Source organism: Paramormyrops kingsleyae, chromosome 4 (assembly GCF_048594095.1).
Source record: "Paramormyrops kingsleyae isolate MSU_618 chromosome 4, PKINGS_0.4, whole genome shotgun sequence".
Taxonomy (NCBI): Eukaryota; Metazoa; Chordata; class Actinopteri; order Osteoglossiformes; family Mormyridae; genus Paramormyrops; species Paramormyrops kingsleyae.
The window spans coordinates 2755724-2777326 of NC_132800.1; the positions used below are offsets into that span (position 1 = coordinate 2755724).

The 21603-nt window shown below is 48.4% G+C and overlaps 1 long non-coding RNA gene across 1 annotated transcript in view; it reads left to right on the forward strand.

Annotated features, from left to right (window-relative positions):
* The window catches only part of LOC140588666 (uncharacterized), a 146906-nt gene that overhangs the window by 52071 nt on the left and 73232 nt on the right, over positions 1–21603 (forward strand). The window lies entirely within an intron of this gene.

The following is a 21603-nucleotide window of genomic DNA, read 5'->3' on the forward strand; positions in this document are numbered from 1 at the left end:
TTACAGGTGAATGAAATGAGCTATTTTTACTTAAGAACCAAAAGGCTTTGGACAGTCTGTAGCTCTCTTCAAGACAACACAGGCACAGGTCTGTTCTTTTAAAACTGGCGTTTATTGCTTGGATGTGGCTTATTTATCTGACGAATCCACTGTTTCGCCATCAAGTCAGCACACGGAATGCCAGCACACTTGCACGCCATGAGAACTACATTTATGAATGAAACATAACATAAATACATCGATGATATACACGGTACATGACAATAAGATAAATGAAAACTACAAAAATGGAGCATAGCACAAAATTAAATAAAGCAACAAATACCTCGTTGACCGCTTGTCATTGTGGTAGAAAAATTATAAATCAAGGACTTAGAATAAAAGTCTGGACCTCTTAGTTTGGTGAGTAAAGAAAATCTCTTTTATTCCAGCAAGTTCAGCAAAGCGCTCCCATCACACTCTGGCACTTGGTACCAAGTCACCCCCGGCACACAGAGCAACCAGTAGATAAACCATAACTCCCAGGACTTCTAAGTCCTGATTGGTCATGAAACATCAACAAACTAAGCTGAAAAGTATAACAAACACAATTCTCCCGCTCCATTGGTTCACTTTGGTAGCAAGGTAAAATCCACCCATTGTACGCAACTTACTGGAGACAGCCTCGGCTTCTAGACTCTACATGAGATATGTATATAGATATTAATTATATGACATTGAATCACTGTTAATGTTTGGGTGTTCCATTGATTAATGATTAACACATATTAACATATGATTAGTATGATTAACATAAGTATGATTAACATGATGCGATCAATTGCATATAACATATTATATATTGACTACTACTATTCTATTAAGCTATAACTTGTTGTGCACCAGTTGGGGTGGCTTCGAGTCTCTTCCTGCAATGGTTTCTCCCCCCCTTTGCTCCACTGTCTGCCCCTCCAAGGTCCGAGCTTCTGCGGAGCCAACTGCAGGCAGCTATCACAAAGCGAGGTCACACAGTATTCAAAACAATCTCTTCTGGCCTAAGGCCTAAGACATAACAGACCCAATATGCCTCCCCTCCCGGGCCTACTAATGTCCAATTTTACTTCCACACTCCACCCTTTTGAACACGCGAAATCCACGCTGTTCACACAGAACCAGAGTACACAGTGTAGTATAACTCCGGACAATAGCGCAGCGGGGCGACGGGCGCTGGCAGCGGTTGGATGGACCACGATTCACCAGCAGAGTCGGCGTTGCTGGTCATATCAATGACGACCTGGGGTTGTGGGTCGAAGAGCCAGGCCGGGAGGAGAGGATCATCCCCATATGGATCATGGGAAGCCCGCTGCAAAATGACAGAGCTCGCCTGGGAAGACAGAACACTAGAGCAACACCTAAGCAGCAAAAAGATTAGCAGCAACACTACGAGTAAAAGCGGTTCTCCAAAACATTATAGCATCAATCCCAAATATAACAGTCACAATAAAAATAGTTATCATAAAAAGGCAACACAGTTGTGACCCTCTCAGGGGCCAGTCTTGAAAGAACCACCAGGGTCGGACACGCGTCTGCAGTGGACCCAATGGACCCAGGCGTCGATTCCCTCCACTTTCACTGCGTGAGGGGTCACCATCAGCACCCGGTGTGGTCCCCTCCATCTCGGCGTGTTCCATCTCTTTCTCCTCAAGTCACGAACCAACACCCAGCTCCCTGGGTCAAGCGGTGTCACAGCTCGTAGTGGTTCTCCCTCTGGAGTCCTCCAATGGGCACGAACCTGGTCCCAGGCTGCACCTATCGCTTGCCGCAAACCTGTAAGATAAGTCAGCAAGTCCCCATCCACGGTTTCCAGTGTGACATATCGCGAGGGAGACAAAACACGCATTGGCCTTCCTGTCAACACTTCAAATGGAGCCAACCCTGTTTGGCAGTGTGTCCTGGCTCGCATGAATAACAATGCCAGGGGCAGGGCATCAACCCAGGGCAGGCCAGTCGTCTCTGAAATTTTTTCCAATTTCAGTTTCAGAGTTTGATTCGCCCTCTCCACCATCCCCCCACTCCAGGGGTGATAGGCGCAATAATGTTTCAAATCAACTTGCATCCAATGGGACAATTTAGCCAGGGTCTCTGCGACAAACTCAGGACCATTGTCTGTGGTGATTTTAGATGGAATGTCCCATCGAGGAATCACCTCCTTCAGCAGACATTTAGCCACGCTCAGAGCATCAGGGAATGCCCATCTGGAAAACAGATCTACAATCACCAAACAATACTTGTATCCCCTGCACGGCGTTAGCTCAATGAAATCCATCTGCAGGTGATCGAACGGGCTTTGGGGACTCGGGGTCACTGCCGGGTCGGTTGGAATGCCCTTCCCCACATTGAATTTCATGCACACCATACACCTCCCGCAGAATTGGGCAGCAGCCACGGCAAACCCAGGGGCATGCCACACCCGAGTCACAGCTGCCACCATCCCGTCACGAGACACATGATCCAGGCCATGAATGGCTTTGGCCATTCCTGGATATGCAGATCTAGGAAGATAAGGTCGGTTAGTCCCAGAATGTCGCCACACGCCTTTCCCATCACACCGTGCACCGCTCCGTTTCCATGCGCGGAGCTCACCCTCTGTAGCACCTGTTTGAATCAAAACAAGGTCATTATCAACGCATAGTTTATCAACATCCATTGCTAGCAAAATCTTATTCCCAAACCCAGTGGAGTCTTTAGCTAAACCTTTAGCCCACTGGTCTGCGAGATCATTCCCCTGACTGATTTCATCAGTCCGCTTTGTGTGGGCCTGGCACTTCACTATTGCCACCTGTTCGGGTAGCATGAGAGCGTCCAACAATTGCTCCACTAATTGATGATGCTGAATGGGTTTTCCAGTGCTGGTGCGAAAACCTCTCTGCTTCCACAATGCACCATGATCGTGACACACCCCGAAGGCGTATCTTGAGTCTGTGTAGATAGTGACTTTCTGTTTTTCAGCCAGTTTGCAGGCCTGTTGCAGTGCAAACAGCTCAGCCGCCTGTGCGGACCAGTGTCTGGGCAGCTGCCCCCCGTCCACAAATGATCCATCTTGCACCACGGCATAGGAGGTCGCTGGCGATCCATCCTCCAGCCGCAAAGAACTCCCATCAACAAACAGGATGTTTCCTCCTTCCAGTGGGATGTCAGTCAGACCTGGCCTAGGTCTGCACCCACAGTCGATGACCTGCAAACAATCCCCCGTCCACCCCCGTGGGAAGGAGGGTCGCTGGATTCAAAGTAGAGCACCTTTCCACAGTCACATTTTCCAGTGTTAGCAAAACATTCAGATAATGCACTGATTGCGCCGGCGTCAAATGAGATATCCTGGCCTGTGTCAGGATCACGTGCACTGCATGGGGAACTCGAAGTGTCAGTGGATGCAGCTGCACCAGATCTGCACTCGCCATCACTGCCTCAGCTGTTGCAGCCACCGCTCGAAGGCAGGGTGGTAATGCTCGAGCCACCGAGTCCAAACGCTTTGAGTAGTAGGCAACCGGTTTGCACCTCCCCCCGTGATACTGAAGTCATGAACCCTTTTTTTTCGTCCACATATTGCACAAATGGCTTTTGATAGTCAGGCACCCCCAAAGCTGGGGCTGACATTAACGCCTGCTTTAAGTCAATTAGGGCGTCTTCAGCTTCAGTCGTCCACGTCAGTCTGTCTGTCAGTCCTAGCCCAATTGTCAAATCAACCAAGGGCTGTGACCTCTGTGCATAGTCCTGAATCCAAGGCCTGCAATAGTCAATCATGCCTGGGACTGAAAGCAATTGCTGTTTAGTCTCTGGTTTGGGCATCTCCTGTATGGATGCCACTCGGTCCGGTCCTAATGACCTTCCCTCGCTTGTTAACACGTGTCCAAGGTATTTAAGCCTTTGTGACACCAGCTGCAGCTTTTCTTTGGAGGCTTTGTGCCCAATTTTTATTGCCAGGAAGTCTAACATAGCTATGGTGTCCTGTTTACAGGACTCACGAGTGTGAGAGCAAAGCAACAAATCATCCACATACTGTACCAGTGTGCTACCCCCAGGCGCAGTAAACCCCTCCAAATTTTTTCCCAGCTCCTGCCCATACACACTAGGTGCCTCTGTGTAGCCCTGGGGCATCACTGTCCAAGTCCACCTCTTCCCCTGAAAGGTGAAGGCGAACCAGTACTGGGAATCTGGATCTACAGGGATAGAGAAGAAAGCATTAGCCAAGTCAATGACAGAGAACCATTTAGCCTCCGCTGGTATGGAAGCCAGAATCGTGATTGGATTAGGTACAATAGGAGCTCTGGGGTGTATGGCTGCATTGACACCCCTCAAATCCTGTACAAACCTCCAAGTACCATTTGCCTTTTTCACAGGTATGATAGGAGAATTAACTGGAGAATAGGCTATTTCCTTAATAGCCCCCCTTTTCACCAGATCTGCATGTACTTCTCTCACTCCCTCCTCTGCATCTCTAGATAAGGGATACTGGGCCTTGTAAGGCCGAAAGTCAGACTTGGGGTGGACCACCAAAGGCTCAGCTGACACCACTCGACCAAAATTTTTCCCTTTTGCCCACAAGTAATCTGGTACATCCCCTAACCAGTATGGCAGAGGGTCAATACCTTTCCCCTTATTGTCTATTGTGTCCCCTTTTCTCTGTACCTCTACGCACTGGTCTATTTTATACCTTTGCACCTGACCATCTCCACTCATCCACCTACCTTCCTTCACACGTACCCACTCAGTCCTTTTCTCACACTCAGCGACCCAGGGTCCTAAATCCTTCCATTCTAGCGACCCCTTTTTCCCATATGATACATGGGGGACCGAACCTCCCACGTACCACTGTTCCTGGCCGACTGACAAACGGACAGATGCAGCAGACCTGTCTTCTGCCACATACTGTAGAGGTAATCAAGCACAACAGTCTCAAAATCCTCCTTGTCCAGAAAACTGAGCAGTGCAATGCAATCTGTCAGGCTGATCTTGTCCTTCAGGGATACAGTCTGTCATGATTGTGTCATCCACTAGCCACCAAGTGGCAAAGTTATCCTTCTCCGATAAGCAAAACAGTCCCAAAGCCTCTGAGGTCACTGTGAAACCGTCTTCCCCCATTTCCACCTTCATTCTCGGCGTAGAGAAAGTCTTCCTGTTTCACAGAATGCTGTGGCGTCAGTCCCACTGCCCCTCCTTCTTTAGCATCAGGGGCAGAAGGCTCAGCTCTCCAAAAAGGAGGAGGAACATAGGCAGGAGGACGAGGTGCAGGTGACGGCAGTGGAGGAGGGGACACTTCAGGCAGGACCAGATATCTGAATTAGGCTTTTTCCTCTTCTCAGCACCAGCTTCAGGCGGAGAAACAGCAGCAGTCGGATCGGCCCCCCTTTCCTCCCTGCTAACCATTACACGGCTTTCCTTATCACTTAACTGTTCCCTAGGTTTCCTAGCTCTCAACAAGGCCACAGACTTCCACCGAAAATAATATTCTGGCCTGTACATTCCCTTACCCCAATAACCATTTTCCCTGATTTCTAACATTGTTTCACAACATTCTAGCTCCAGTATGTTTAGAGTGCCCTCCTTTGGCCATCTACCCCCAGTCTGACGATTCCAATTTCTACAAGCCTTTTTTAGTCTCAGGCCAGTAACCCGTTCCATTATCTGCTTTGGAGACTGTTTCCCCTTAACCCCTTTATTACATTTCCTCATTATCTCTCCCTTGATCTCTGAGTCCCTTTCAGGAGGGTGTGAATGTTTACTTGACGCACTCCCCATATCTCCCCTTTAACAAATGGCGTTGAACATACGACCTATGAAATATCTGTTCTGACCCTGATATCCTACAAACTCCCCTTCTCAAGGCAGTTGCTGTCTGTACTAAGCACGCAGCTGCTGGGTGGTCACTAAACTAAACAAGACACTTTGTTACTGGGTGACGACAGAATCAAAAAGAACTAAGTGTTATTCCAAACATTTAGTGTCCTAAAAGCAAATTAACAAGCCTATCCCAGTATATCTCAGGTCCAACATGATTCCCCAGACACTTTTTGCTGTATTAGTCCACAGGGCTATTCCACCATTCCATTAAATGTTAGCACCTGCATGCGACAGTGTGGAGCAAATCAACTTCATGTATTGTTTATCCCACTGAGGATACTGCACCTGGGAGACCCCACACCCTTTACCATGTACGCATTCTCCAAAACCCACACACCCTTATCAACATACACCTTTATACTCCCGTGGGACCGAGAGTGGGCCAAACCCCGAACAGTGCCTCAGCCCAGTGTCAGGGGTCTACGACAGCGCCTGTCTTAGGTTGTTCCTGTCCTCACACAGGAATCTTACCCGTCCTTGGCCTGTTACGCAGTGCTGTGCTACCGCATGCAATACATTCACTGTCCAGCCTTCACCACACAATGCCGCACCACGCAGAGCACACACCACCCTGCCCTCAGCCCCTGCTGCACCAAGCCTTATCACCGTCGTGTCTGGACCCCCTGCGGGTGACGACTTCCCTGCCGCCTTCCTTGTGCCCCGTCACACAATATACAGTGGCGCCACCAAAATCACGGACTTTCCCAAAGGTCTCGTGCATCCACTTCTTCCACGTAATAGGTCACTCAGGTCTCCACTTGGACAGCACCCTTTCCCTACTACAGGTGGATGAGCGCTCTCCCACCAGCCTTTCTAACCGTGGTCAGCGCTTCCCCGTGCTTGGATCCCCTCAGTCACGGCGGACATTCACATAACACACTCAAACACTACCAAACACATAACCTTCAGCAACAAGCAAAGCAGCAGCAAGAATGAATAAACAGAGAAGCCTCTATCTCACCAAAACAGGTCCGGCCAAATCAGTCTCAGGAATGTTCAGGTCTGGGACAGCGTGGTCTCCGTTGTTCCTCGACGAGGGACTGGGCCAATCCTTAATCTCATCTGGATCTGGTCCCATCAGGCTCTACGCCTTACCTACTTCTATTGCAGGATCCAATCATCTGGAACAAACAAAGAACTCAGCTGCCCCACGTTGGGCGCCAAACTGTGGTAGAAAAATTATAAATCAAGGACTTAGAATAAAAGTCTGGACCTCTTAGGTTGGTGAGTAAAGAAAATCTCTTTTATTCCAGCAAGTTCAGCAAAGCGCTCCCATCACACTCTGGCACTTGGTACCAAGTCACCCCTGGCACACAGAGCAACCAGTAGATAAAACATAACTCCCAGGACTTCTAAGTCCTGATTGGTCATGAAACATCAACAAACTAAGCTGAAACGTATAACAAACACAATTCTCCCGCTCCATTGGTTCACTTTGGTAGCAAGGTAAAATCCACCCATTGTACGGAACTTACTGGAGACAGCCTCGGCTTCTAGACTCTACATGAGATATGTATATAGATATTAATTATATGACATTGAATCACTGTTAATGTTTGGGTGTTCCATTGATTAATGATTAACACATATTAACATATGATTAGTATGATTAACATAAGTATGATTAACATGATGCGATCAATTGCATATAACATATTATATATTGACTACTACTATTCTATTAAGCTATAACTTGTTGTGCACCAGTTGGGGTGGCTTCGAGTCTCTTCCTGCAATGGTTTCTCCCCCCCTTTGCTCCACTGTCTGCCCCTCCAAGGTCCGAGCTTCTGCGGAGCCAACTGCAGGCAGCTATCACAAAGCGAGGTCACACAGTATTCAAAACAATCTCTTCTGGCCTAAGGCCTAAGACATAACAGACCCAATATGCCTCCCCTCCCGGGCCTACTAATGTCCAATTTTACTTCCACATCATGAAAAGAGGTTAAGTACCTTTAAAGTCCCTTAAAGTCCTTTTAAACATTGGTGTTACCTTCCATCAATATGTACAACGTTTAACACAATTTTACAGAGTGCCATGCAATACATCTGCTCCCTGTACCATCCATGAGAAAGAAAAAAGAAAAAAAAATTACGCAGGTCACTGAATGCAGCAGCGCATTCTTGCGAGGTTTGTTGTATTTTAACTCTTAAATGAATTTACTAATCATCACATATCTGTTTTTTTATCCTTACATTCAATGAATGATTTTATATAAATCAATCATGAAAAAAGTATCAATTTGCATTTAAACAGACATTTATGCAACAACACTCCCACCAAAATCACTCATTAACTCTGAATGTGGGATTTTCCTTAGAGAAGATTATGAAACAATCAACCAAATGTTCTAAGTCTGTATAAATGTACTTGCTTGTATGTGGCTTAGATTGCCTCAAGTAAGGTGACTACCTTGTGAATAGGTCTTTCAAAGTGAATTGATCTAATGTGTGGCTTACCTTTATTCCATGTAGTGTCACTCACTAATAGCTTCAGCTTTCATACCATGCCATCTGCACTGGGGTAATCCGCTACAACTCTGGCCAGCTTCCATTCATTTCTTCGTTCGAATTTGACGCTCCCACACTCTACCCATATGACTGGCTGAGGGGGCAATCACCAGTTGGCATTCTTGATCTGTTCCCTTGAGCAAATTAGCAAATTCTCTCCTAGCACCCATAAATTTGGTTCCCTGGTCGCATCTTAGTTGGCGTACAGGACCTCTGATGGCTACAAACGTTCAAAGGGCATTCTTGAAAGCATCTGTTGTCAAGTCATCGAGAGTTTCTATATGCACTGCTCGGAAACATAAGCAGGTAAACAACAATTCATACCGTTTTAGTTCGATCCCACAGTGGGTGAAGGGAGGGGATGCCTCTGTTCTCTCTTCCGGTAGATCTGCCATTCTTTGAGACTATGTAGTTCTCCTGTATCTTCTACATTGACACACTGGTGATTGTGTGAGGAGACCACATTTTCACATCCCAAAATCCAGATTCCATTTGCATGCAACTCATTCATGGTCATCCCTCGTCCTTGGTGGTGAACCCGCTCATGATGATGTTTGATGAGCAAAGCTGACATATGAGATTTCTTTGGAAGTATTGCAGGATGTCTGATGTCATGGTATAAAGCAGATTGGGTTAGCCTTCCTCCCACCCTTAGGATGTTGTTCCAAGAAAGCATTCAACTGACGTAATCTGTTGTTGTTACTCAGGGTTTCTTCTTTCTGGACCATAATTTTCTGGATGTCTTCAGCGAAAGCATCTTCTTGTACTAACCTAATGATGAAGAGTTCTGCTTCTCTTCTTTCTTCAAGGTGTCATTTGTTCTTGGCTGAAGTGTCCTGAAATCTCTGATGAAACTCTTGAGCCTGGCAATAACTCTTACTAACCTAGGCCAGTCAGAGAATTTCATGAAATGATTTACCATTAAACTGAATTCCTTTGCCTTGACTGCATGAACATTCGCAAAGCTCTGGGTCAGTCACTTCTATTTCTCCCACCATTCCCCCCTCGCGTGGAAGATTCTGCTGCCAGAGAAATTTATGTCCTTTCAACCAGTTGGACTCTTTCTGTTGAACTGCATTCAACCTTCTTGAGGCGTATTTGGCCGGGTTGTCTTCAGAGCTGATGTGTCGCCACTGTTTAGGGTTTGTGCTAGATTTTATGCATTGGATCCGGTTGGCTACAAATGTATGGAACATCTTGGCATCATTGTTCACATAGCCAAGGACCACCCTTGATTCAGTCCAGTAGTACTTATGTAGATCTCAAGCACCCTTTTGATGACTTCAGCGTTGCGGACTGAAGTCTCAGTTGATGACAATTCAAGCCTTGGTATGGTTGTAATTTGCTAGGGGCTACTCTTGCCTTCCCCATGATGAGTGAACAACTGATCTGCCCTGTTTTGCTCACTGCTTGGAGATACACACCTGCAACATACCCACTGGAACTTGCATCAGAAAAGCTGTGACGCTCGTACTGAATGACATCACCAAAGCCAGTTGGGAGGTGGCTTCTTGGAATCTTCAGGAGTGCTAAGTGGGGCAAATCTTTAAGCCATGACTTCCATCATGGCGAAATATGCTCAGGCAGATCATCCCAATGTACCTTGTCTCCTGATCTGCTTGCCCAGTGGTATGAAAGGGGCCACGAATCCTAGCGGATCATAGATGGAGGCAATGGTTAACAGAACTCCTCTCCTTGTCAGTGGCATTTTGTTAACTACAGCCCTGAATTGAAATTCATCCGCTACAATGCACCACTGAACTCCAAGTGCTCGCTTGATGTGAAGTTCTCTTAATGCCATATCTAGATCTCTGGTTTGGGCTCATTCTTCAAGTGGTACTGTTGCAGTGACTGCCTAATGATTAGATACAAATTCGTGCAGCCTAAGATTCCCAGGTTTGCACAAGGCTCTTGACTGTTCCACAAGATGAATGGCTTCAGCAGATGACCCAACACTTGTTAGGCCAACATCGACATAAAAACTTCCCTAGATGAACTCAATGGACTCTTCACTAAATCTTCCATGACCCTGCAATGCCAGATGCTTGAGTCCAAAGTTGGAGCAACCAGGGGATGAAGCTGCCCCAAACAGGTGCACCTTCATTCTGTAAACTGAGGGATTGGAGTCCAGATCGTCTTTGTCCCACCAGAGAAATCTTAGGTAGTCCGGATGGAACATCCTTTTGATGTCACACGTTATCGCTATCTGTGGTATATCGTTATACCACACTGGCTGGTTATTGAGTTCAAGTTGTGGAACCTTCTCAGCCTCTCCTCGTGTTATTATGTCATTCATGAAATGGACATAAAATTTGTGATACTGCCCATTTCTCCTCAGTTGTCTCTCTGATGCGGTATGTCTATTAACGGTGCATTGTTTATTGTCTGGGAGACTGGGTTTGTCAGTCTTGAATGGTAGCGGAAGATCATAGTGGCTGTCTTCCCTTTGCCTTATACATTCTTTCATTTTAGACAAAAACTGAAGATCTTCCTGAGAAACTGGATTATCATCTGCAGAGTGATCTGTGAAAAACCTTAATTATATCTATTGGACTGATCTCCTTGACTTGACTCCTTTACACAAAGTGTACTTCTCATTTTAGCTCAACTGATGGCTGCACAGCAGGTGTTACTTGTCGCACTATAACTCTGTGACTGGATTCTATTGCATCAACATAATCAGTTGCTGGCTTTGAGCAGCCAATGATGCTCCATCCGAGATTAGTTCGCTGTGCGTACTGATGATTTTCTTCACTGGACATGATCTCCCTTGGAAGGAGGGCTTGTTGACAATTAGAACCCTACTTCAAGGTGGTGGGATCTTGTCTGCTAACTGTTCCAGATGAGGCATTTTAGAGCTATTTCAGAGGTTGGAATGTGTAACCTGTTTGCTGGAATGAATTCTCGTGTGAAAACTGGTGGCAGCAAAATCCTTTTCTCCGAGTTGTATCCTCTCACTTATAGATCTGTCAGTTTCTGAGAAGATATGACTGTTGACTTAGCTGACATTCTTGATAGCTGCAGATGGACATTCTCCCTGTGTGTGTTATGGTCTTGAGGCACTTCGTCTAGGATAAAGGTTGCATCACTCTGTGTGCCTAAGCATAAACAAGGACTTTGTGATCTGGATTACACTTACACAGTCAGTAAAATTAGGATTTACTATATTGATCTTGGGGGAAGGTCTGGTACAGACAGCAGCAAGAAATAGTGCACAGATGAAAATACATATAGTGTGTGGAAGCTGAGAAATACCTGGACCCCAGAAAAGCACAAACAGGAGAAGGAAAAGCTTTTGTTTCTCTGATACTAGGGAGAGTCTGTCCCAATCCTGAGAACAATGGGCTTTATTCACCAATATTTTCTTAAGAATTCTCTTAAATTTGTTCCATGCAAAATTTGTTAAGAACAACCTACGTCGGATTCATGACGTGTCCTTAAGTAGCAGTATTGTTCACACCTTTGTTCTTAAGAATGGTGAATCCCACATCTTCGTAACTGAAAGCGCGCGCCAGTTTGTCCTAATTAGCATAGGGAAACGCCCTGCAATTTCCCATAAGAGGGCATGAGACTGTAGGGCCGTGTGCAAGGAATGGTGAAGAGGTGCGCAGGCTGTGAGCCACTTGGCACTAAGAGGAAAAAAAACTTCAGTAATGCTGAAGTAGAAGTATTAATACAATAAAATCCCGTTATAGTGGTCTCGCTTATAACGGAATATCATCTATTACGGACAAGGTCCGCTGGTCCCGGCCGTGCGCCTTTAAGAACATGCAGAAAAAGTATCAGATATAGCGGACTCGCATTTAACGGAATTTCGCTTCTAAAGGACAAACAATTTAGTTCCCAGCGCCGCTTTTAGCTGTAGTTTTGTTCAGCTATAACAGACATACAGGCTCCGCCAACAAGGCGCGCGGCGTGCCGGTGATATCCAGCGCAGATACGTAGTTGGCATTATTAATAGTCACGTATCTGCTCAGGTAAAGTTGGATTACTGTTTTGCCAGGTCCTTTGAAGTCCATTATAATTGGATCTTACTGTACAGGAGGTAAATGCAAATAGACACATGTTATTTAGTAGCGTAACCAGTGGATATAAAACCCCAAAGAAAACTGATACATGGAAAAATATTACCTTCTCTGTGAACGCTGTGTGCCAAATAAATATAAATGCTCTTCAAACATGCGTTCCCTTCTTAGAGCACGATTGGCAAGCTCTTCAAGAAGTAAACAAAATGCCATTTTGATAGCAAGGCCAACACGCAGAAACAGACCTATTTATAATCCGCATGATCGCTGTTACTACCATGAAAATTATTTTTACACTTTAAAATGATTTTTTATATTTTACTTTTATAAATTATTCAAATACTTTCATTTTATGAACTGTAGAATGAACAAAACTGCTATAACCGATTATTTAGAACAAAATATCATTACTCAAATATGCGTACGAATGGTCTTAGCTAAGAACAAATTCAGATAAGAAAACATTGGTGAATGTCAGAAAATAAAAAAGTGCGTACGTGGGGTTTAAGAACAAATTTTTTCATAAAAACGGTTGGTGAATGAGGCGCAATCTCTCTCTCCACATGATTTACACATCTCTTCTTACAGTTAATCTTAAGCTAGTCACGAAATCCCTTCATTGGTCAGTTTGTTGGCATTCTGACACATCCCTAACACACGCCCATCTGAAATACACATTCTGATTGGATCCCCTTCCAGAGGCATCAGCTCAGCATCCGCCTAGGCAGCAGCTAAGTGTCTGCCTAATGCCAAACCATGAGTCCTCAGTTACCACAAATCAATGTTTCTGTAACCTATGATTGTTATTTATTTTATTTTAGTCAACTATAGTTGTATTTGAAGTGTTATGACTTAAGATATAAAAGTCAGAGAGACATGTGTCGTGCCCCAGCCTGCCTTGCTGCATGTCGGGAGGACTTCCTCCCAGTGCTTAATCCAGCGGTGTTCGCTCCAGGCGTAAACACCACTTCGTCTGAGCAGACACCCAAAGCACGCATAGCAGCTGCTTCTGTGTCGGGATCAGCAGCTTGCCCCTTTTTTGGGATGTGCCTGGCCCTTAAAGGGGCCAGGTCGGTTAGGGATGCCATCCCGCAGATCCCTAAGTTCCTTAAACAGGCAGCACCCACAGCTAAGGCACAAACCCCAGCCGCACCCCGCGTGGTTGCAGTGCCAGCGGCTGATCCTCTGCCCACTGTGGTTCCTGTGCCGATGGCTCCTGCACCGCCTCCTGAGGTTCCTGTGCCGGCAGTGACTACAGCACCCCCTGAGGTTCGGGCGCCACCCATTCCGGCTGCGCCTCTGGAGGTTCCTGTGCTGCCACCACCCAAGGTTCACCACCCAAGGTTCCTGTGTCGCATATGATTGCAGCACCCCCCATGGTTCCTGTACCGGCGGAGCCTGCTCTGCCCCCCATGGTTCCTGTGCCGGCAGGGGATGCTCTGCCCCCTGTGGTTCCAGTGCCAGTGGTGAATGTTCCACTACCCGTGGTTTCTGCACCCGGGGCTCATTTGCCCTGTTGGCTGCGCCTGAGACCCTGGCTTGACGGTTTTTCACCCTCCAGGGCCTTTACTGGCAGGTAGCGGGGGAGCCCGCGGTGCAGAAGATACTGAGGAGGCTGCTCCACTTGAGGATGGAGCAGGCTTCCTCAGCAGGAGAAGCCGCACCCACCTCCCCCGAGGCGCAACCCCCGGCCACCATTCCTGCCCCTGTGGTTCCTGTCCCTGCGGTTCCTGCGCCAGTCCTGCTGGTTTCCAAACGGCCCTCAGTGGTCCCGGCCCCAGTGGCTCCCGCACCGCCCCCTATGGTTCCTGTGCTGGCGGCGCCTGCGGTGCCCCCAGAGATTCCCGTGCCGGCGGTGCCCGTAGCGCCCCCCGTGGTTCCTGCTTTGCCCCCGTGGTTCCTGTGCTTCCGCTTCGCCCCCCATGGCTCCAGGTCCTGCTCTGTTCCCCGTGACTCCAGACCCAGCGGCTCTGGATGCGCCCCCAGAGGTCCCTGCTCTGGCGCCTGCTCCCAAGGAGCTAGTCCCCATGATGCCCGCTCCTGAGGAGCCTGTCCCTGTGATGCCCGTTCCCGAGGAGCCAGTCCCCATGATGCCAACACCTGAGGCCCCAGCCCCGGCGGCCGATGAGCTGCCCTGTAAGGGTCCAGCCCTGGTGGCCGACGCGCTGCTCCCATTGGCTCCAGTCCTGGTGGATGATGCGCTGGCCCCACCCCATTGGCTGATGCGTCACCTCCTGAGGTTCTCGTCCCCGCGGCCGTCACGCCACCCTGTGAGGGTCCAGTCCCAGTGGCTAACACGCCGCCTTGAGAGGGACCAGTCCCGGCAGCCGACGCGCCTCCTCACAAGGCCCTAGTCCCGGCAGCTAACGCGTCGCCTCCTGAGGTTCCAGCTCTAGCCCCAGTGGATCCCGTGCCTCCTACTGACACTCCGGTCCCAGCGGATCCCACAGCAGAGCTCCAGGCCCCTGCGGCCCCAGTTTGGGCAGCTGATGCTCCGCTTTCCGTGGCCCCTGCTCTCTCTGCCTCAGTCCCCTTGGACCCTACTACCTAGGCCTCAGTCCCCCTGGTCCCTGACCCCTCGGCCACAGCCCCCTTGGCTCCAGATACCCCTGATTCAGTCTCTCCGGTTCTAGCCCCCCACATTCCCGACGTTCCGGTTCCTGTCTCCCTTGTTCCTGACCCTGCTCCCATGTCCCTGGCTATCATGGCCCCAGTTCCTGTCCCCAAGGAGATCCCTGATGGCTTAAGCCCCGCTCCTCCCTCCTTAATGGAGCTGGACGAGGAGCTCAAGTGGGTACCCTCGGGATAACCTTGACTACCCCAGTGGACCCCTCCAGTGGGTCACCTCTGCCACCGCCCCCTCATCACGGCAGATCCCAGCCGGGTTCCCATCTCTTGGTCTCCCAGAGAGGGACGGGACACTGAGGTCGGAGTAGATTCCCTGGCCTACTTTCGCTCCCCCTGGTTCCGGCTGCACAGACACCTGTGCATCCCCTGCCTGCGTGTCATTAGGTGCCTGACCCTGGGCAAGCGGTGACTGTGCCTTTGCCTGCCGCAGCCACAGTGTCCTCTTCACCGACTGCACCTTGTCGATCGCCTGCAGGTACCCCACCGGTGACTCGCAGGTCGCCTGTGCCTGAGCCGGTTGTGGCAACGCTTCCACCTGCCATGGCTTCGGTTTCATCTTTGCCTTCTCCACCAGCCCCTTCGCCTTCCTCCTTGTCCCCTTCAGCCCCTGTTCCAGCCTTGCGGTCGCCTGAGCTCCGGCGGCCCCCGCCTTATGCCCGCTGAGGGTCCCTTCTGCTCCCTGTTGCGGCACAGGGCACAGGGATGGAGTACATCCTGGACGGAATGCCAGTCTGTTGCAGGCCACATAGACACACACTCTCTATTAGAGACACCAATTAGCCTGCATATCTCTGGACTGTGGGAAGGAACCCACACAGCACATGGAGAACATGCAAACTTCACATATACAGAGCAGAAACCAGATTCAATCCCCTAAACACAGAGGTGTGAAGCAACAGCGCCACCTACTGGGTCACTGTGTCACCCGCATAGAAATTATAATCTCAGTAAATAACCCTAATCAACAACATCTGATAAATATCCCTTATTTCTTAGGGATTAACTAAGATATTATTATGGAATTTTTTATTCATACTTCTCTTTTTCTGTGACTTCAGTTACTTGATTCACCATGGTGTTTCTTAGTAATACTCTTGTAAACACAGCCCCCCTCCCCCCATTGATTATCCCACCAAAAAACCCCCTTCATGAGTGAAACTGTTGGGGTCATTTAGCATTTATTTTCTATTTATCTACTAAAGCATAAATAATTCATAGCCAGATTTAAATCAGTTACTTACGTTCAGTACTGGTTGCAGTTGTAGTTGTCTGATTGACAGTAATATGAACTGGGATCTGCAGGTTTCCAGCAGCACACCAGTACCAGCCTGTGTCCTTCCTCTCCAATCCCCTCATTGTCACACTGAAGACTTTATTTATTGTGTCATCCCTGATCAGGACAGGCCTCCCATCCAAACTCCCAGATCCCTCTGATGCACAGGAGCCCCTGATCTTGCACCACATCACCTGACTTTCATTGTTTCCATAGCGACACCGACAAGATCTCCTTCCACACCTGTCACCTCCTGTTCGTCCACTGACAGCTCTGGGGAACCTGAACACACATGTATTAGGAACAAACACAGTGATATTTACACAGTAATCAAATATTTAATAATATGATTCAGTGAAAATATGTTTATTTTAATGATTGCCTAACACAGATATTTATTAACATATTACTTATCATATCTAACTCCCTGAATTAGCTCATTTGAAGTGACACTGTTACTTCTCCCAGGTCTCATTTAACATACACAATAAAATTAAAATGTGGAAGCTGTTCAATATCATAATGTTTTAAAATATTATAAAGGAACTTGTAAAGGAACAGGTAGCCTATAGCGTAATTCCTCATCGTCTGCTTTTGTAATACTGTAATGTTTAGCACACAGCTCCAAAAGGATTGCTCTTGGGAATCTTAATCGACTTAGAAGCCAGTCATCATCATCATTATAAGCTATGTCTTCCAATAACGCAAGAGCTGCCATGGTAGTTGTAATAGTTCGGTCATTTTCTGCACCGTTTTATTGTTACAAATTGATAAAAAAAAATCAGCTGCCGTACATTTGTAAACAACATACAATTAATGTCGGTGTATTTGATAAAGTCCGCGTCATGAGTGTGTGTCTGACACAGTGAAACTGCAGTAGCACTCTTTTGCCAGTAGGTGCCTCCATTTTGCCAAATCGAGCAGAAACTTTTGCGTACGCCTTGTCTGGGGTTGCCGTGAGAATGTGCGTGGCGGTACGCCAAGTTTAGTTTTTATACATCTCGACCTGAGCGTGGAAACGGGCGTGCGCAACATTTTTGTGCGTAAGCACCGTTTATACATGAGGCCCCTGGTCTTAGAATAATGTCTTATGAGGAGAGGTTAGCGGAACTGAATCTGTTTAGCCTTGAGCAAAGGAGACTAAGGGGGGACATGATCCAGGTCTATAAGATTCTAACGGGTCTGGATGCTGTTCAGCCAAATGGTTATTTCAATATTAGTTTAAATACTAGAACTCGTGGCCATAAGTGTAAATTAGCGTGAGAACATTTTAAAACAAATTTGAGTAAGCACTTCTTTACACAGCGTGTAGTTAGAGTATGGAATAGTCTTCCTGCTAGTGTAGCGAAAGCTGAAACCCTGGGTTCCCTTAAATCAGAGCTAGATAAGATTTGAACAACTATGAGCTATTAGTTAAGGTCTCCCCAAATGAGCTTGATGAGCCGAATGGCCTCCTCTCGTTTGTAAATTTCTTATGATCTTATTTATTTATTTATAAAATTTTCCACTTTGGCTGCACATGCAGTGTAAGAGGAGCTGATCCTCCACAGTAAGCAGTAATGTATTCTGAGGCCTGAATGTCAGAAGCCCACGTCTCCTGCTGGTCTTGCTGCTTTTTCCAAAAGTCCCGCTGTGTCTTTAGTATATAATGATATAACGAATTCAGGGGCTGTAATGTATGGGCTTACGCAGGCTGAAGTCCAGGGGCCTCTGACCATGTTAATGAGGTATAACGCATACAGGGGCTGAAATGCACAGGCTTACCCAGGCCGAAGCCCAGGGGCCTCTAACCATGGTAATGTGGTATAACACGTACAGGGGCTGTAATGCACGGGCTTACCCATGCTGAAACCCAAGGGCCCCTGACCATGGTATTGTGGTATAACAAGTACAGTGATGTAATGCATACAGGGTCTGTAATGCATGGGCTTACCCAGGCCGAAACCCAGGGGCCTCTGACGATGTTAATGTGGTATAACGCATACAGGGGCTGTAATGCACAGGCTTACCCAGGCTGAAGCCCAGGGGCCTCTGACAATGTTAATGTGGTATAATGCATACAGGGGCTGTAATGCATGGGCTTACCCAGGCCGAAGCCCAGGGGCCTCTGACCATGTTAATGTGGTATAACGCGTACAGGGGCTGTAATGCACGGGCTTACCCATGCTGAAACCCAGGGGCCTCTAACCATGGTAATGTGGTATAACGCATACAGGGGCTGTAATGCACAGGCTTACCCAGGCTGAAGCCCAGGGGCCCCTGACCATGTTACTGTCCCTCTGAACGCATGTACCTGCCCCCTCAGCACTACTGACTGTTGGCTTTGAATGTGACCATGACTGTGTCTGTGTGCAGTTTGCAGGCTTCCTCTGTTCACATGGCATTTCTCCAGCTTCCAGTGCCCTGCAATGGACCAACGTGCTGTTGAAGGTTTACCTCACTTTACACTGCGTGCTTCCTGCATTAGCATCTACTGTACTAACAATATATATAGCTATCTTAAACCAGAGACAAATCTTTGAGGCGACAAAGCAGTCTGTCTAATATTCATTTATTATGAGAAAAACACAGTATGAATACCTGTTATCTCTAATTCATGCATTTTCTTTTATTACTGTTGAAATGAAGGAGTCTAAGCATTGATTGTTTATTGTATACTTTACAAATGATAATGGTCTGACTATCTGAAGTGCCAAGCATTCAGCCTTGTAGTTTTGTCACTTCCTGTTTAAAGTGTCCACTCCCCCTTCACTCTGTGTGAGAATAGAAACGACAGAGACAGTGAAGATACAGAGGATGAGGAAGTGAGTGTCAGTCTCCACAGATCTGGGCTCAGTGACACACACACGTATGGATCCTCTGATGCTCCTGTTTCTTCTCATTGCTGGGCTCACAGGTGAGTGTCTCTCATTACAGTGGTACTGAGTAGAGATCTCTCTCCTGCTCCTCACACACTGTCAGATACAGTCAGGGGCGGATTAACTTCTCTGGGGCCCCTAAGCTGACATGGGTAGGTGGTCCCCCTAAATGGGCCACTGGAGAGAGTTTTGGAGCAGAAAGAAAAACGAGAGGGAATTAAAAACAATCGAACCTCAATAATATTGTAATCAAAGCGCTGCGTACCAGCGGTAAAACTTGCTGATCAGGGTGGTGGCAGGAATTTGCTCATGAGGGGTGGGGGATATCACACCAGTCGATCTATCAGTTAACTTTATTGAACCACTCCCAAGGTTAATCTTGATTTTTTGCATATGTTTGTTTAATTGTGTTCTCTCCACGTCTGTTCACAACTTTGTCTGTCCTGAAAACTGTTGCTAAAAATTCAAATAACATACATGTTGCGATCATTTCAATGATCATATTATGTTATATCCTTAAATGTAACATCAGGAAATTCAATCCACATGGGGCTCCTACTCTTTAAGGGCCCTAGGCAGCGGCCAACCCTTGCTGTACACTCTGCATGTACAGTCAGAAGGGTCTAAACACCCAGCTTTACGTGCTACTGGAGCAGGTCTCTGTTTATCAGGAGTCAAGATCAGCCTCAGGGGTTGAGACTAGACCTGGTTATGTTTCACTTTGCAGCAGGTTTGAAGAGCTAGTTTACCTCTAGCAGGGGGCAGCATGGGGGCCTCACACTTCCAGGCTTGTGGTTTTGATATCCGGCCCAGCTCTCTGTGGGCAGTTTGCATGGTCTCCCTGTATCTATGCTGGTTTCCTCTCAGTTCTCCGGTTTCCTCTCACAGCCCAAAGACACGTGGTTCAGGTGAATTGGTGACTCTAAAAGTGCCCATAGTGACTGCGTGTGAGTGTTTGCCCTGTGACAGACTGGCATCCTGGCCTGGCTGTTCCCCTGCCTTGTGCCCTGTGACAGACTGGCATCCTGACCTGGCTGTTCCCCTGCCTTGTGCCCTGTGACAGACTGGCATCCTGTCCTGGCTGTTCCCCTGCCTTGTGCCCTGTGACAGACTGGCATCCTGACCTGGCTGTTCCCCTGCCTTGTGCCCTGTGACAGACTGGCATCCTGTCCTGGCTGTTCCCCTGCCTTGTGCCCTGTGACAGACTGGCATCCTGTCCTGGCTGTTCCCCTGCCTTGTGCCCTGTGACAGACTGGCATCCTGTCCTGGCTGTTCCCCTGCCTTGTGCCCTGTGACAGACTGGCATCCTGTCCTGGCTGTTCCCCTGCCTTGTGCCCTGTGACAGACTGGCATCCTGTCCTGGCTGTTCCCCTGCCTTGTGCCCTGTGACAGACTGGCATCCTGTCCTGGCTGTTCCCCTGCCTTGTGCCCTGTGACAGACTGGCATCCTGTCCTGGCTGTTCCCCTGCCTTGTGCCCTGTGACAGACTGGCATCCTGTCCTGGGTGTTCCCCTGCCTTGTGCCCAGTGACAGACTGGCATCCTGTCCTGGCTGTTCCCCTGCCTTGTGCCCTGTGACAGACTGGCATCCTGTCCTGGCTGTTCCCCTGCCTTGTGCCCTGTGACAGACTGGCATCCTGTCCTGGGTGTTCCCCTGCCTTGTGCCCAGTGACAGACTGGCATCCTGTCCTGGCTGTTCCCCTGCCTTGTGCCCTGTGACAGACTGGCATCCTGACCTGGCTGTTCCCCTGCCTTGTGCCCTGTGACAGACTGGCATCCTGTCCTGGCTGTTCCCCTGCCTTGTGCCCTGTGACAGACTGGCATCCTGTCCTGGCTGTTCCCCTGCCTTGTGCCCTGTGACAGACTGGCATCCTGTCCTGGCTGTTCCCCTGCCTTGTGCCCTGTGACAGACTGGCATCCTGTCCTGGCTGTTCCCCTGCCTTGTGCCCTGTGACAGACTGGCATCCTGTCCTGGCTGTTCCCCTGCCTTGTGCCCTGTGACAGACTGGCATCCTGTCCTGGCTGTTCCCCTGCCTTGTGCCCTGTGACAGACTGGCATCCTGTCCTGGGTGTTCCCCTGCCTTGTGCCCTGTGACAGACTGGCATCCTGTCCTGGCTGTTCCCCTGCCTTGTGCCCTGTGACAGACTGGCATCCTGTCCTGGCTGTTCCCCTGCCTTGTGCCCAGTGACAGACTGGCATCCTGTCCTGGCTGTTCCCCTGCCTTGTGCCCTGTGACAGACTGGCATCCTGTCCTGGCTGTTCCCCTGCCTTGTGCCCTGTGACAGACTGGCATCCTGTCCTGGGTGTTCCCCTGCCTTGTGCCCAGTGACAGACTGGCATCCTGTCCTGGCTGTTCCCCTGCCTTCTGCCCTGTGACAGACTGGCATCCTGTCCTGGGTGTTCCCCTGCCTTCTGCCCTGTGACAGACTGGCAT